This window comes from Oreochromis niloticus, linkage group LG13 (genome assembly GCF_001858045.2).
Source record: "Oreochromis niloticus isolate F11D_XX linkage group LG13, O_niloticus_UMD_NMBU, whole genome shotgun sequence".
In the NCBI taxonomy this organism is placed as follows: Eukaryota; Metazoa; Chordata; class Actinopteri; order Cichliformes; family Cichlidae; genus Oreochromis; species Oreochromis niloticus.
This window is the reverse complement of record NC_031978.2, coordinates 34,110,217-34,126,813: the sequence shown is the minus strand read 5'-3', so window position 1 is coordinate 34,126,813 and position 16,597 is coordinate 34,110,217. Positions and strand designations below refer to the sequence as shown.

General features: G+C 39.4%; 1 protein-coding gene and 1 long non-coding RNA gene across 12 annotated transcripts in view; both read right to left on the bottom strand.

Moving 5' to 3' along the window:
- The window catches only part of rasgrp3 (RAS guanyl releasing protein 3 (calcium and DAG-regulated)), a 562,943-nt gene that overhangs the window by 78,041 nt on the left and 468,305 nt on the right, over positions 1–16,597 (bottom strand). The window lies entirely within an intron of this gene.
- Positions 6,342–7,147, bottom strand: LOC109200402 (uncharacterized). Of its 2 annotated transcripts, none has more exons than XR_002060569.2 (2): positions 6,879–7,147; positions 6,342–6,450 (listed from the first exon to the last, which is right to left on the bottom strand). It is a non-coding gene; the product is annotated as an uncharacterized LOC109200402 (long non-coding RNA). The 2 variants fall into 2 exon arrangements; XR_002060570.1 differs by lacking the exon at positions 6,879–7,147 and adding an exon at positions 6,802–6,832.

Genomic DNA, 16,597 nt, shown 5'->3' with positions numbered 1-16,597 from the left:
GTGATCAGGTCATTCACATGAGTGAAAGTGAGCATGACTGTTGTTCCATTTGGCTGGGGTAAACCTGCTGCACTTCTTTAATGTGAATCAAATAATCCATACCTCCCAGATTTGTCACGGAAAACTGCAATGCACTGAGGCCAAACCATGAGCAAAGCATAGTTCACATCTGTTGACAGACATACAAGGCAACTAGCAAGAGGCAACCACCACTCTTTTCTTTGATAAGTTTTGTCTGTTGCTTTCAGGTATCCGTACCTTATGTTGTCCATTTTCACACTGTAGACATTTATGTCAGCATGAACTTCTTTGGGCAGGTCCTCCATGGTCAGATGATCTTGTGTATAACGCCTCTCCTGCTGAAGATTTGTTTTAATCCAACAGTAGAGTGCATCTCCCTGTTCAAGCACCTTATCAAGTCGGGCTGTGTTGAACTGGTGTTCCTCATTAAGGTAGGCCAGGAATGTGAGGGCATTACATGTGCACTGATGATTTCGAGAGAATTTTGTGTACCTTTCATCACTTTGACAATGAGTTCCACTGACACACCAGAAGTGCTGAACTGCGTTGCTCTGTAACTCCTTTGTCAGTAGTTCTTCATTTGTGTTGTGGAAAGGCTGATCAAGGAATGATAAAGGTGACATGTTATTGTTTAGTATTTAATGATATGCATTTCATGGTTGAGCAAAAACATATGTAAGTCTTGGTACAATGATGTAAGACATTTTTAAGTGGCAAGAGTTGTATAAATTTAGATTTTCTTGTAAAGTAAAAACATTTTTTTTAACTATGGTAAAACAATGAAGCAATGTTCAGGCAAATGAAGCCAAATTATATCACTCCTCAATCATATTACAGCATAATCTAAAGATACGCAGCATCAGATAAGCCAGAAAGAGACAGGCAGAAAGACAGTGACAGGAACAGTGAGAGAGAGCAGAGGTGGGAAGTAAAAATGACGAATATTTTAGATATCTGTAATTTGCTTTAGTGCTGTTTTTTTAATGACCTTTTACAAAGGTCATACCTGTACCTTCTGCTCTTCATATTTTCAAAGCAGTTAATTTCTTTCAGTATAACACATTATTTTAGGTTGCTGCGGGCCTTCAAACATCAACTAAATTGCAGCCTAAATACAAATATATGAAAGGAAATCCTGTTTACGTATTATTCGTAAGAGGATCTCAGATGCTCTTAAATTAGATGTAATTCATTCACTGATTTCAGATTAAACCAGATGGTTCTGTACATGTGCCATAAAAACACATTTCATAGTTGTGTTATGTTTTGTAAAGAAATGACACAAAATTCAGTTACAGGTTAAATGTGATTGAAACAGAATACACTGACATCCATCTTGATAAAAGATGAGTGTCACAAAGTCATGTTTGTATTTATTTGCACTGCTTTTGACCATGGATGTCAATTTATCTGAAGCTTTAAGTATAAAATGGTATAAAAGTTTTTTCAGAACAATATATATATGTATATATATATATATAGAAATAGCTAAAGAGACAGAGAAAAATAGCTGTTGAGATGTCTGCATTTTAGGAATCTGATGAAAGAAATTGACAAATGTACATGTTTAGTCTAACATTTTAGTATATTTAGTACGAGTTAGCAAGCATACTTAAGGTGAAAGACTAAATATCAACCCTGGTGATTATACAGCAAAGATCACATGTATACTAATTGGTTACAGACATTTGTGGGCATACCTTTTTAGGTGGAGAATTTGATGCCGTGTGGAAATCATCAGTTGCCCAGACTCGTTTTGCTGGTGGACGAGTGTCTGAAATTTGATAATGGGTTACATACAGTTAATCAAAATTATAAAACCTACTAACAGAGTTGAAACAGAGTGTAACACTGGCTACTTTAAAGAAAACATGAAACAGTAGTGGTTACTAAACTTACAAAGCAATGAAAAAATCCCAGCTGTTTGCATAACTACTAAGAGATTTGAAAGTGACTGCAACTTTAGAAAATGTAAAGAAAACACAGACCAGTAGTGGCTACGTAACTGACAAAGGGGATACAACAAAATTATTGCTTGTTTGCATAATGCTAATATGTAATCGTATGTCTTTAACATTTCATGGTAATGTAACTATCCACTATAAATCCTTTATGGAGGAAGACTTTAAATTTACCTTGCTGCCTGGAGGACATAAGGAGGTGGGTCTATTCTCCGTTTCCAAGGACAACGTGGCTGGTGCTGTCTGCTAACCCAGGAAAAACAGTATATAGAGGGATTGCAGAATTATTAGGCAAGTTGTATTTTTGAGGAATAATTTTATTATTGAACAACAACCATGTTCTCAATGAACCCAAAAAACTCATTAATATCAAAGCTGAATGTTTTTGGAAGTAGTTTTTAGTTTGTTTTTAGTTTTAGCTATTTTAGGGGGATATCTCTGTGTGCAGGTGACTATTACCGTGCATAATTATTAGGCAACTTAACAAAAAACAAATATATACCTATTTCAATTATTTATTTTTACCAGTGAAACCAATATAACATCTCCACATTCACAAATATACATTTCTGACATTCAAAAACAAAACAAAAACAAATCAGCGACCAATATAGCCACCTTTCTTTGCAAGGACGCTCAAAAGCCTGCCATCCATGGATTTTGTCAGTGTTTTGATCTGTTCACCATCAACATTGCGTGCAGCAGCAACCACAGCCTCCCAGACACTGTTCAGAGAGGTGTACTGTTTTCCCTCCTTGTAAATCTCACATTTGATGATGGACCACAGGTTCTCAATGGGGTTCAGATCAGGTGAACAAGGAGGCCATGTCATTAGTTTTTCTTCTTTTATACCCTTTCTTGCCAGCCACGCTGTGGAGTACTTGGACGCGTGTGATGGAGTATTGTCCTGCATGAAAATCATGTTTTTCTTGAAGGATGCAGACTTCTTCCTGTACCACTGCTTGAAGAAGGTGTCTTCCAGAAACTGGCAGTAGGACTGGGAGTTGAGCTTGACTCCATCCTCAACCCGAAAAGGCCCCACAAGCTCATCTTTGATGATACCAGCCCAAACCAGTACTCCACCTCCACCTTACTGGCGTCTGAGTCGGACTGGAGCTCTCTGCCCTTTACCAATCCAGCCACGGGCCCATCCATCTGGCCCATCAAGACTCACTCTCATTTCATCAGTCCATAAAACCTTAGAAAAATCAGTCTTGAGATATTTCTTGGCCCAGTCTTGACGTTTCAGCTTGTGTGTCTTGTTCAGTGGTGGTCGTCTTTCAGCCTTTCTTACCTTGGCCATGTCTCTGAGTATTGCACACCTTGTGCTTTTGGGCACTCCAGTGATGTTGCAGCTCTGAAATATGGCCAAACTGGTGGCAAGTGGCATCTTGGCAGCTGCACGCTTGACTTTTCTCAGTTCATGGGCAGTTATTTTGCGCCTTGGTTTTTCCACACGCTTCTTGCGACCCTGTTGACTATTTTGAATGAAACGCTTGATTGTTCGATGATCACGCTTCAGAAGCTTTGCAATTTTAAGACTGCTGCATCCCTCTGCAAGATATCTCACTATTTTTGACTTTTCTGAGCCTGTCAAGTCCTTCTTTTGACCCATTTTGCCAAAGGAAAGGAAGTTGCCTAATAATTATGCACACCTGATATAGGGTGTTGATGTCATTAGACCACACCCCTTCTCATTACAGAGATGCACATCACCTAATATGCTTAATAGCTAGGTTTCATTTGACGTAGACGTGACGTCGACGTAAAGCGCGAAATTTGACTGGCGGTCGGAAGTGAAAAAGATAAGCGCAAAATCACAGACAGACAGTACGCAAAATGCCTATGTCCTGTTGTGTTTACGGATGCTCCAGTAGGTCGACCAGAGAAACCGATAAACGGTATTTTAGGGTACCAAAAATAGCCCAACGAAGAGGAGAAAAATGGAAAATTCTAACCGAAAAACGTAGGAAAAAATGGATTTTAAATTTACGTTTACAGTCGGGAGGAGCAGAGTCTGCCAATGCCCGTGTCTGCAGCGACCACTTCGTCAGAGGTAATGTTATGTTTGCAAACGAACTTATTAGCATTAGGTTGTCGTTAAATTCTCGTTTACTTAGTGCTTTTAAGTTAGTAGTCTAATATTGACTTGATTGGGACTATAGGCTGCCCAAGTGCTTTGGATGACGAAGAGTCGGAGGACTGGGCTCCGACGGTCAATCTCGGCTACAAACGAAAACCCAGATCGGAATCAGTTCTCAAACGAGAGAAAAGAATGAAGCTTAAGGCAGAACAGCATCGATGTGCAGAGGCGATTTTGGATATGCAACAGACGGCTGAGAGCCCGGATTTGAGCCTAGTGACAGTGGAGAACCCCGAACTGCAGCTTCCAGCTGAGAATCCACAACCAGAAGACTTCAGTGTGAATGAGACATTCACTTATCCAGGTAAGATATTGTGCTGAGATGTAAAACAAACAAGAATCATGTCAAAGAGAAAAAGATGCCATTATCTGTAATGATTATGGTCCAAGTTACATATTACATGTTTGTGATTTTTTAATCACAGAGTAAATCCATACCATTTTATTCAGAAAAAAAGAAAAAGTGGCACTTATTACCGTCAGGCACACACCACAGGTTTTTGTATGTGTATGTGTATGTTCTCATTGCAATAACATCCTACTTAATTAGGCTACTAACCCTGCCATACAATTGCAATGAGCTGCAATCACTTCTCCATCCTCCTTTGCAATTACCCAAGTCTTCAGAGGTGTCTCGTTAGACCTCTGGGAATGGTTTACCTTGAAACAAACAACTGTCACTCTAACGAAGTCCTAAGGATGTGGCATGTTTGTTGACGTTAAAGCCGCTACCGCTAACTGTTAGCGTGTTTAAGATAAAGCAATATAAGAACAAACACTCACCCTTGCAAACACCAAACTGTATCCATCACGGAGACGTTTTGTTCCAAGGTTGTGGACCCACCCGCTGACAAAAAAATTGTACGCCTCCAGACTCTTGAAAGCTTTCATTTGCTGCCTAGTGTAGTAAGAAGTCTGGAGGACCAAGTAGTTGGTGATATCCACAGCCTCGATAGTAGGCAAATCCTTTACTTCTGTGGTGTATTCGGACATTTTCAAAGAATACGGATCACGTCCGATATATTTTTTAACTATCTGTTTATATCTCTCCCGAGAAACGGGGTCTAAAGTTGCACAATAGCTGCTCTCCTGACTCTCCACAGTGTCCTCCATGTTTACTTCCGCCCTCCACTCAAAAATTGCGCTGCCTCCGCACGTCATCAGAACCACGTGACCGCAACCCAACTATTGGTAGTAGGCTTTCGAGCCTATACAGCTTGGAGTAAGACAACATGAATGAAGAGGATGATGTGGACAAAATACTCATTTACCTAATAATTCTGCACTCCCTGTAATTTTAAGACATTAAGTGACCTGACACATTAATGTCACTCTAAAATGCAATGCATGGCATGAACTGGTATGCCAGTTGGGTAACATTACAAGATACAAATGGTCAACTGTATCGGTAAGTGTTATGAAAATATATTGTATGTGCTCACTACCACATCAGAGTTACCTGTTCAGAGCTATAAAAAAAAAACCCTTTGTCATATTTGTCTTTTGTTTTGGATATAAATTAGACAAAACGGAGTTAGCCAACATGCTTTAGCTGAAAGACTACATATCAACTGTAGTTATAGACACCAAAGATCAGATATATACAGACTAGTTATACCTTTTTAGGTGGAGAATTTGATGGCGTGTGGAAATCATTTCCCCAGGATCGTTTTGCTAGTGGACATGTGTCTGAAATCTGATGAGAGGTTATGTACAGTTAGTCAAAATTATAAAACCTACTAACAGATTTGAAACAGAATGGAACATTTGATACTGAACAATAGTGGTTACTAAACTTACAAAGCAATAAAAAAAATCCCTGCTGTTTGCATAATGCTGAGATGTAACCATGAATATGTCTATAACATGTAATTGTAGTGTAATTGTCTGTTGTAAATTCTTAATAAGAGGAATATTTTTTGATATTTACCTTGATACCTGGGGAACATAAAGAGGTGGGTCTCTCCTGTGTTTCCAAGGATAACCTGGCTGGTGCTATCTGCTAACCCAGGAAAAAGGGTATAGAAGACATTAAGTGACCTGACACATTCATTTCATTTAAATGCTCTGCATACCATGCACTATTATGCTAATTGTGTGACATTATAACTGTATGGGTAGGTGTTCTTAACTGTCTCAAACGTGTTTCGAAAACTCTTCGACTGTCTGTGATCACTACCATATCTTCATTACCTGGTCAGATGGAAAACTACTGACTGCCTCATCTTGGTTGTGGCCAGTGAGCATTGGGACAGCAGGATCGACCAGGTCAAGTGGTTTCCAGCGCTTCTTTTGTGCCTGGGATCTTTTATTTTTTCTCGGCATCTGGTACAATGTCAGCATAAAAACAGAATATTAATTGTTGGCATTTCAAGCATGTGATCAGATGCAGCTTTCATTATAAGTCAAGCATAACAACCAGGTAGCCGCATTGGTAGCCAAAAGACTTTACACTGAAGTAAATGGACAAACAGTAAACGAATCAAAAATTGTGATGTATACCAGCAATTTGTTATTTTAACCCTCTGATACATTGATAGACAAGATGACTACAAGAACAAAAAAAATCTCTCTTTTCTTTAAATAGACATATTGATAGTGTCACTACCCGGTCTTAAGGCTTTGTTAAGTAAAGTTCCATAACAGTTTGTATACTGTAATTGGAAAAGTGATTACCTTGAAAGTTGGGAGGCAGATTTGTTGACCACAACAGTTACTCCGTTTTGGTGTACAGTAATTGGGAAAGTAATTACCTTGCAAAGCTGGGAGGCAGTGTTGTTGCTGGGACGCTGGTAGAATGCCAGCAGCAAGCAAACCCAGATGTTCACAGCTCACAGTTACCACCTCAAACTTTTCAAACAAATCTTACAAAAACATTTGGCAAAGTGATTGGCTTGCAAACCTAGAAGACAGTCTTGTTGCCCACAACAGTTTTGTTATAGAGTAATTGGAAAATTGGGTACCTTGTAAGGCTGACAGGCAGTCTCGTTGCTGGGAGGCGGTCTTGTTGCTGGGGCTCTGGCAGAATGCTAGCAGCAAGCAGACCCAGATGTTCACAGCTCCTACTTAACACCTTAAACTTTGCAAACAAATCTCACAAGAACAATTAGCAAACTGATTGGCTTGTAAAGCTGAAATGTACCCTTGTACTGTCTGGTTTAAATTTCCTACTGAGAGACAAAGAGGAACTTTACTGTTTGGAAGGGAGTAAAAACACTGTACCATCTAATCTTAAAAGTTTTAATTACAAACAACAGCTCTGGAATAAAATGGCATCCAGCGCTAAACACACACCTATTTTTTCTAAATATCAGCTGAACACACACAGAAAATAGAAGGGGGGCACTTACCTTGGCTGAAGCAAGAGTTGAGGTATTAAAGGCTGCTGTAGTTAACGCCTTATAAAGACAGACATAGAGAGGTGTGAAACGCGACTACAGCGAAGCATTGTTTCGGACGCGGTGAGAGTCGCATCTTAAAAGGTTTAATTACAAACGATACCACTGGAATAAAATCACAGTCATTTTGTAGATATCAGCGTCAAGACACAAAATCAATTTCAAAGATCAATTTCAAAACCGGAGGAGGGACGGAGACGCTTCGCTTAGCTGAATATCCGCTAACTAGCTTTAGCATCGTGCCGAACGTGCCGAAACAAAGAAATCGATAAAGAAACTCATAAAAAAAATTACTTTCAAAGCTAAATTTCAAACCAGAGAGAGAGATACGCTTACCTTGTCAAAGCTTACGCTCTCTTACCGAAAGACTTCAGAAATCAAAGGTCAATTTCAAACCGGAGGAGGGGCGGAAAGACGTGTGCCGATCAAAGCACAGGCTGTCTTAGAAAATCAAGTTCAAAGGTCAATTTCAAATCGGAGGAGGGGCGGAGAGACGCACGCCGTTGATAGTGTCGTCATTACGTTAATCCAAATAAGGGTAGACAGGCCGTACTACTCCCGGTATACCACTAGAGAGAGCCAACACACCACAAATGAAGTCTGTTTCTTTGTCATGACAACTGTCAGCCGCCTCACTGTAAGCCAAGCCCGGGTGCTTTCTAACGAAGAGCCACTAGCCTCGCTAGCTAGCTAGTTTATTTTGTGACCTAGAAACACGAATAAAAGCATTATAGAATCCAAGTGGTGGCCGCCATTGTTTTACTCTTAGAGGCGTGCTATGAATTGTGGGATATGGAGTTTTCCACCAAGCAATACACCCTTTTGGCCGTACTACTCCCAGTATACCACTAGAGAGAGCCAACACACAACAAATGAAGTCTGTTTCTATGGCGCCAAAAGAAGAATTGGCCTAAATTTGCACTAAAATCTAAATATTGAAAAAACTATAAAAGTCATAAACACCAAAAGTCATACCATAGTAGTCCAGATCCAGCTGCACAAAATGATGTAACATATGTAACCCTTGTGTCAAAACTGTGCAGCAAATGAGCGTGGGAAAATTTGCACTAAAATATTAATATTTAAAAAACTATAAAAGTCATGAACACCAAAAGTCATAGCACACCATTCCAGATCCAGCCGCACAAAATGAGGTAACATATATGAAGCTTGTCTCAAAACTGCGGGGCGAGTTTTGCTGCAAAAATTCAGGCGGAAACTGAAGAATAACTAGAAAAATTTGAAGCTGAAGCTGTCTGCTGAAAAGATGTAAAAGATGAAAAGTTGCAAAAAGTGGTATGGCGGTGAAAAAAAAAAAAACATGTCGCCCTGAGCAGGATTCGAACCTGGCCCTCCTGAGCTGAAGGCGGCTACTCATCTCACTGACCCAAACTCTTTCGCACAAAGAAGAGGTGGACAGACTGACAATTCTGCTGAAATTAGCAGAAGCTGCTACGATTTGTGCTGATAAGAGGTGAAAAGGCTGAAATTTTTGCCGAAAAGAGGTGAATCAGCAGAATTTCTGCAGAAAAGAGGCAAAGAAGCAGAACGTTGCGCTGAAAAGAGGTGAATCAGCAGAATTTCTGCTGAAAAGAGGCAGAACAACCTGGTTCTGCTCAAATTGCTTCTGTCTGCTTCATCAGGTTGTTTACTTGTATGTATTTCTGCCATGGAGCGTTAACAAGAATCTGAGGTCCATATTAGAAAAGCTGCAAAAATCATAAAACTTTGCAGAATTGTAATAAATTAGCAATATAAATTACAGGTCTGTGATACTGTATAAATTTGTAGTGGAAAAAAAAAATGTTGAACAAGGTGGGATTGAACCCTCGACCTTTGAGCTGCAGAGCCGTGTCATTACTGATTGCGCCACCTGGAAAGGGGGCGGGCGTCTGAAAAACAGAGAGATGAGCAGTCAAAAATAGATCGCGGTGAGAGGCGAAAAACGCCGTTTTTTGGAGTTACAAAACGTCGTGTAACTCAGAAACTAGGAGGGCTAGCAGCATAGTTCTTGTACTGGGTGAATCAGCAGACTTTGGTGTATTTTGACTGCGATTTTCATTGATCTTTGTATCTCCCTCGCAGAGATATGACAAGAGAAGAAACGGCTTCATTTTCGGAGTTTGAAAACTGAGAGGAGGACAGATTTCCACCCCTCAAACAAACGTAATTCATTGCTCAATGGTAAGATAATTGTAAAAACTGCTTCCACTGTGAGTGTCAGCAGTGTCTGAAGATATATTGGCACAAGCCTCATGTCCTAACTTTGCTTTGTTAAAGAGATATGACGATTTGAAAATGCCTCTCATTAGAGAGTCCCAGCGCTGATTTTGAACAGACTCTCCATTGACTTTCTATGGAGAGTTTTAAGACTTTGTGTTGCTCTGAGGCGATTTGATAAAAATATGTAACTTCCACAACAGTGATAGTGACATTGTCTGAAAGCCAGCAAAAATACCTACGTTTTGATGTATAATTTGTGGGGGTTGAGTGGAAATTGAGCGAGTAGCAAGAAGTTGTTTGGACATGAAGAGAAAATTGAAAAAGGAAAAGCCCTCACTCTGAGTAAATTGCATAGCAACCATAGCAACGCATGTATTTTCCGAAAAATCACAATTTTGCAACTGAAAACTTAAAGAGAGATAAGATTAAAATGGTAGAAGATCTGAAAAAGCTGAATCAGACAGGAATAGCCCAATAAGTTCAGAACATTTTAAAGTTTGAATGGAGTTTCTAGGTGAAAGTATGAGGAAGTAGTTAAGTTTGAAAAGCAAGCAAGTTTTAGCAGAATTGTGGAAGTTTCCCATTCATTTCAATGGGACAAATTAAAGGAAAAAAGTGTAATATTTTAAAAAGTATAATAGTAATAAACACCAAAAGATATAGCAGTCGAAAGCAGAAGTAGCAGAACAGTTTAGAGTTTGAACGGTGAAAATCGGCTGAAAACTGAGGGAGTAGTTAATCGGCAAAAACGGAGCAACTAGAAGAAGAATAAAGACTAGAAAAATTTGCATTTCCTGCGAAAATGCTGTGTGGATGCCTTAACGCTGAAGCTGTCTGCTGAAAAGCTGAAAAAGATGAAAAGTTGCAAAAAGTTGTATAGTGGTAAAAAAAAAAAATATGTCACCCTGAGCATGATTTGAACCTGGCCCTCCTGAGCTCAAGGCAGCTACTCATCTCACTGAGCCAAATTCACTCTCACAAAGAAGAGGTGGACAGACTGACAATTTTGCTGAAATTAGCAGAAGCTGCTGAGAATTGTGCTGATAAGAGGTGAAAAGGCTGAAAATTTTGCAGAAAAGAGGTGAATCAGCAGAACGTTGCGCTGAAAAGAGGTGAATGAGCAGAATTTCTGCTGAAAAGAGGCAGAAGGTTCTGTATGTAGAAAAAGAAACACTGTTGAACCATGTGTGAAATAAATAAAGAAATGAAATGAAAGAACAACCTGGTTCTGCTCAAATTCACCAATAAGAGGTACTGCCTCTGTCTGCTTCATCAGGCTATGTACTTGTTTCTGCCATGGAGCGTTAACAAGAATCTGAGGTCCATATTAGAAAAGCTGCTAAAATCATAAAACTTTGCAGAATTGTAATAAATTAGCAAATATCTGCTAAAAAAAGGTGTAGACGCAGACGTGCTTCATGAAGATGGCTTTATGCGTAAGGGTACACTGAAGAGTGTCAAGAAAGCAGAGTGCATGCAAGCGGGGAAGATGTGTAGCAACCGTCACAGGTAGGACTCGAACCTCTGCCACCGGGTCTCACGGCAGCTGCTCAACCCTCTGAGCCAAATGAGGTCTGGTCACAAACAAAGATATGATGAGAGGAAAAATGTGCACTGTGGAGCACAAGCTGAAATTAGCAGAAAAGAGGTGAAGAAGAAGAACTTTGTTCTGAAAAGAGGTGAAGAAACTGAAATTTGTCCTTAAAACAACTGAAAAAAATTGAACTTATAGCTGACAAGTGGTGAAGGAGATGAAATTTTTACTGAAAAAGAGCTGAGAAACTGAAAATTGTGCTGAAAAGAGGTGAAAAAAGCTGAAATTCTTCCGAAAGAGCAGAAGAGGCTGGAACTTTTCAGCTACTCATTGAGCCAAACTGGTTCTCACATAACTGAAAAAAGGTAAAAAAGCTGACAACTCTAATAAAAACAGCAGAAGAGGCTGGGATTGAACCCACGAGCTGTGAGCTGCAGAGCCGTGTCATTACTGATTGCACCACCTAGACAGGGGGCGGGTGTCTGAAAAACAGATTGATGACCAGTCACAATTAGATCGCGGTGAGAGGCGAAAAACGCCGTTTTTTGGAGTTACAAAACGTCGTGTAACTCAAAAACTAGGAGGGCTAGCAGCATAATTCTTGTACTGGGTGAATCAGCGGACTTTGGTGTACTTTCACTGCGATTTTCATTGCTCTTTGTACCTCCCTCGCGGAGATATGACGAGAGAAGAAACGGCTTCATTTTCGGCGTTTGAAAACTGAGAGGAGGACAGATTTCCACCCCTCAAACAAACGTAATTCATTGCTCAATGGTAAGATAATTGTAAAAACTGCTTCCACTGTGAGTGTCAGCAGTGTCTGAAGATATATTGGCACAAGCCTCATGTCCTAACTTTGCTTTGTTAAAGAGAGATGGCAATATGAAAATGCCTCCCGTTACAGAATTTCAGCTCTGAATTTCAAAACCTCCCCATAGACTTTGAATGGGGACTTGTCAGACCTTGTGTCACTCCGAGGCAAATTGCGAAAAAATGGTAAATCTCACAATAAAGATAGTGACATTTTCTGAAAGCCAGCAAAAATACCTACGTTTTGATGTATAATTTGTGGGGGTTGAGTGGAAATTGAGCGAGTAGCAAGAAGTTGTTTAGACATGAAGAGAAAATTCAGAACGGACCAGCACTCACTCTGACTTAATTGCATAGCAACCATAGCAACGCATGTATTTTCTGAAAAATCACAATTTTGCAACTGAAAACTTAAAGAGAGATAAGATTAAAACGGTAGAAGATCTGAAAAAGCTGAATCAGACAGGAATAGCCCAATAATCTGAGAACATTTTAAAGTTTGAATGGAGTTTCTAGGTGAAAGTATGAGGCAGCAGTTAAGTTTCAAAACCAAGGAAGTTTTAGCAGAATTGTGGAAGTTTTCCATTCATTTCAATGGGACACAAAAAGTGTAATATTTTAAAAAGTATAATAGTAATAAACACCAAAAGTCATAGCCGGCATTAGCAGAAAGAGCAGAACAGTTTAGTTTGAACGGAGAAAATCGGCTGAAAACTGAGGGAGTAGATAAGTGCCAAAAAGTGTACGGAAGCAACTGGAATATAGTGGAATAAAGAATAAAGAGAAACAGGAACTCAATAGTGTGGAAGCCCTATTAGGGCATCCACACAATAAGATTAAAACGGTAGAAGATCTGAAAAAGCTGAATCAGACAGGAATAGCCCAATAATCTGAGAACATTTTAAAGTTTGAATGGAGTTTCTAGGTGAAAGCACGAGGACGTAGTTAAGTTTCAAAGACAAGCAAGTTTTAGCAGAATTGTGGAAGTTTCCCATTCATTTCAATGGGACAAATTAAAGGAAAAAAGTGTAATATTTTAAAAAATATAATAGTAATAAACACCAAACGATATAGCCGGAATTAGAATTAGAAATTAGAAAATCGGCTGAAAACTGAGGGAGTAGTTCAGTGCCGAAAAACGGGGCAGCAACTTGAAGAATAAAGTTTAAAACAGGAACTCAATAGTGTGGAAGCCCTTTTAGGGCATCCACACAATAAAGAGAAACAGGAACTCAATAGTGTGGAAGCCGTTTGAGGGCATCCACACAATAAAGAGAAACAGGAACTCAATAGTGTGGAAGCCCTTTAGGGCATCCACACAATAATAAAGAATAAAGAGAAACAGGAACTCAATAGTGTGGAAGCCCTTTTAGGGCATCCACACAATAAAGAATAAAGAGAAACAGGACCTCAATAGTGTGGATGCCTTTGAGGGCTTCCACACAATAAAGATAAAGAATAAAGAGAAACAGGAACTCAATAGTGTGGAAGCCCTTTGAGGGCATCCACACAATAAAGAGAAACAGGAACTCAATAGTGTGGAAGCCCTTTGAGGGCATCCACACAATAATAAAGTATAAAGAGAAACAGGATCTCAATAGTGTGGAAGCCGTTTTAGGGCATCCACACAATAAAGAGAAACAGGAACTCAATAGTGTGGAAGCCCTTTAAGGGCATCCACACAATAAAGAGAAACAGGAACTCAATAGTGTGGAAGCCCTTTGAGGGCATCCACACAACTAGAAAAATTTGCATTTCCTGCGAAAATCCTGTGTGACACAATTGAAAGCATATGTGTATTGTTTGTGTATTTATACACAAACACTCATATATATTCAAATAATTTAAAAAAAAAGAAGTTCATTTACCTGTTATTACCAGACACCAAATCCGGTCGTTGGTACTTCCTGGCTTGTGTAGCCACTAGGTAACAAAAGCTCAACACTGGCCCTAGCATCCTGGAACACTGCTGTTGTGTTTTGGAGTTTGCATGTGCTTTGGAATCTTGGGGCCACCGTACCTGTACTGCATCATTTTTGTGGTTTATGATTGTGTTTTGTTTAGTTACCCCTCTTGTGTCATAGTGGTCTGATCAGCCATTATATATACCCTTGTGTGTCACTTCCTGTTTAGGTCAGTTATGTTTGTTTGGTCAGTCATTTGGTTTGTTGTAGTGATGGCCAAATGAAGCTTTCTGAAGCACTGAAGCTTGTGTTGAAAAATGGTTCATTACTCAAAGCTTTTCAACACATTCCTCTCTGGTGACATCTGGTGGCCAAAAATACAAAAGAGCAGTTTGAATCTACAAAATGAAATGCTTCATTATGACTGCCCACTCTACAGAGTGGAGTTCACAATTCTGTCTAATATTGGGCTGTGTTGTGTTGTGTTGCTTTGAACATGTATTTTGGGGGGGTAAAAAAATTGTTATGTTTATTTTTCTAATAAATAAATTGAATCAATAAACTGTACCATAATGTGATCGTTCTTTGCTTGTCACTTCTTGAGGTTGGTAAATAAAATAGACGAAAAATATGGAGTATGCCTCTGCTGTGAGGTCCTGCGTCCAGGTACTTAACAGTCAACCACTGGACACCTAGACAGGTATGTTTATAAATGATATCATATTTGCTAAATATCTTATGCATTTTGGAAAATGCTTGCAAACTTGTCAAGTAAAAACATGATACATTTGATGTTATCCTGTTTGGTTTTTATTTAAGAAAATAATTTGTTCCACTGTGTGAGGACTGAGTCGGTTTCTTTTCTTGGATATAATTTCTCCTGCCTTAGAAAAAATCCTGTCACATGGACAGTGTTGGGGAGTAATGGAATACATGTACCGGCATTACGGATTTAAAATAAAAAATATGAGTAACTGTATTCCATTAAAGTTACCGTTTAAAAAGGTGGTACTCACTTTGTTGAAATAAATGGATTACACAGCGGTCTTTCCTGTTTCATATATTAAGCTATGCCCTCTCTATTTTTGGTAATTCCATGCCAGTGGAAACCCAAACAAAACACGCATTAAGAAGCTCTAATGCCTGGGTCTCAATCTCGCGGCCCATGTCACCTCTACTCGCGGCCTGCATAATGACGTGAAGAAATATTTTTTTTAATTATTATTCAAAAAATTATTTAATATCAAGGCAGAGTGTTACAGGCATAGCCATAAGAATGTAGCCTCATGGGCAGTGTAGTCCATGCTGCAGGGAGAATGGACTGTCTGTAAGCGTTTTTCGACTAAGAGCCCCACACGGAACCCGATGTATTAGCCAGAGGTCCCTTTACTACCGTTCAGAGCCACGGACCTGTTTTATATACGCGTGGAATAGTTTCCTATATGAGATTGCTGCTAAAAGTGCAGCCTTACCTAAAGTCCGCCCTATTGTTACTCATTTTATAAGATTTAAAAATCTAGTTGGTATTGGTATGGTGAGTATCCTTCAGTAATAGTAATAAATCACACAGCAATAGTACATTCATGTAGTTGTAAAAAGCATCATAATATATTAAGTAATCTAAAGTATTGAGAAAATGTTACTCACATTGAGTAAGGTAACGGAACACATTACAAAATACATTTTGGGGCATGCATTCTGTAATCTGTAGTGGAATACATTTTAAAAGTAACATTCCCAACACTGCACATGGAACAGCCAGCTGTGCTGGACTGCACAGAAACTGCAAAGCAAGGTTGTACAGATGGGGGTATACAGTGTTCCTGGTTGCCCAGAAATGGAGTGGATCCTCTGTTTGGGGAATCAAAGGATCTGCCATGTACCTCTATACTTCCACTGTGGTATCTGTTGTGGCATTCCTCGCCTGCCTCTCCACCACATGGCTGTCCAGCAGATCCCACGGACCATCACCTGAAAAGAATAAACACATTAAATAGCTGCACATTTTGTAGAATACCATTTTCAGATTAGTTTTAAAATAAAATATTTTTGTTTATTTATTACATCAAATTTGAATAGTCAAATTGTGCTGTCCTCGCCCAGAGTTTCTTAGTTTGACCAGCTAGACAGCGAGATAACGATGCTCCAATAACCAAACTTATTTACCTTTTCCGCTGATTTATTGAAGAATGGGCTCTGACCATTGCCTTCTCTTTGACCATCGTAAAACTGAAAGTACAAAATATTGTATTAGCTAACTAATGCCGTAACATCGTAAACTAGCTTGCTACACTCTTACTGCAAGCTAACAAGATAAAACTTTCAAATGTACAAATTATCGTACCATTTTTACACAAAACAAAAGATAATAATTATTTTATCGTCACTCATACTTAGGGATGGGTATCGAAAACCGGTTCTTGTTGAGAACCGGTTCCCACTGTTTCAATTCCTTGGAATCGTTTGCCATTTTTGCAAACGATTCCCTTATCGATTCCAGTCGCCCCGAATGACGTCACCACGTTGCGGAGCGTCGGAGCGTACCTGGCAGGAAACACGGCGCCTAAGCGGCTCAAACGCTCAAAAGTTTGGTTATACTTTAC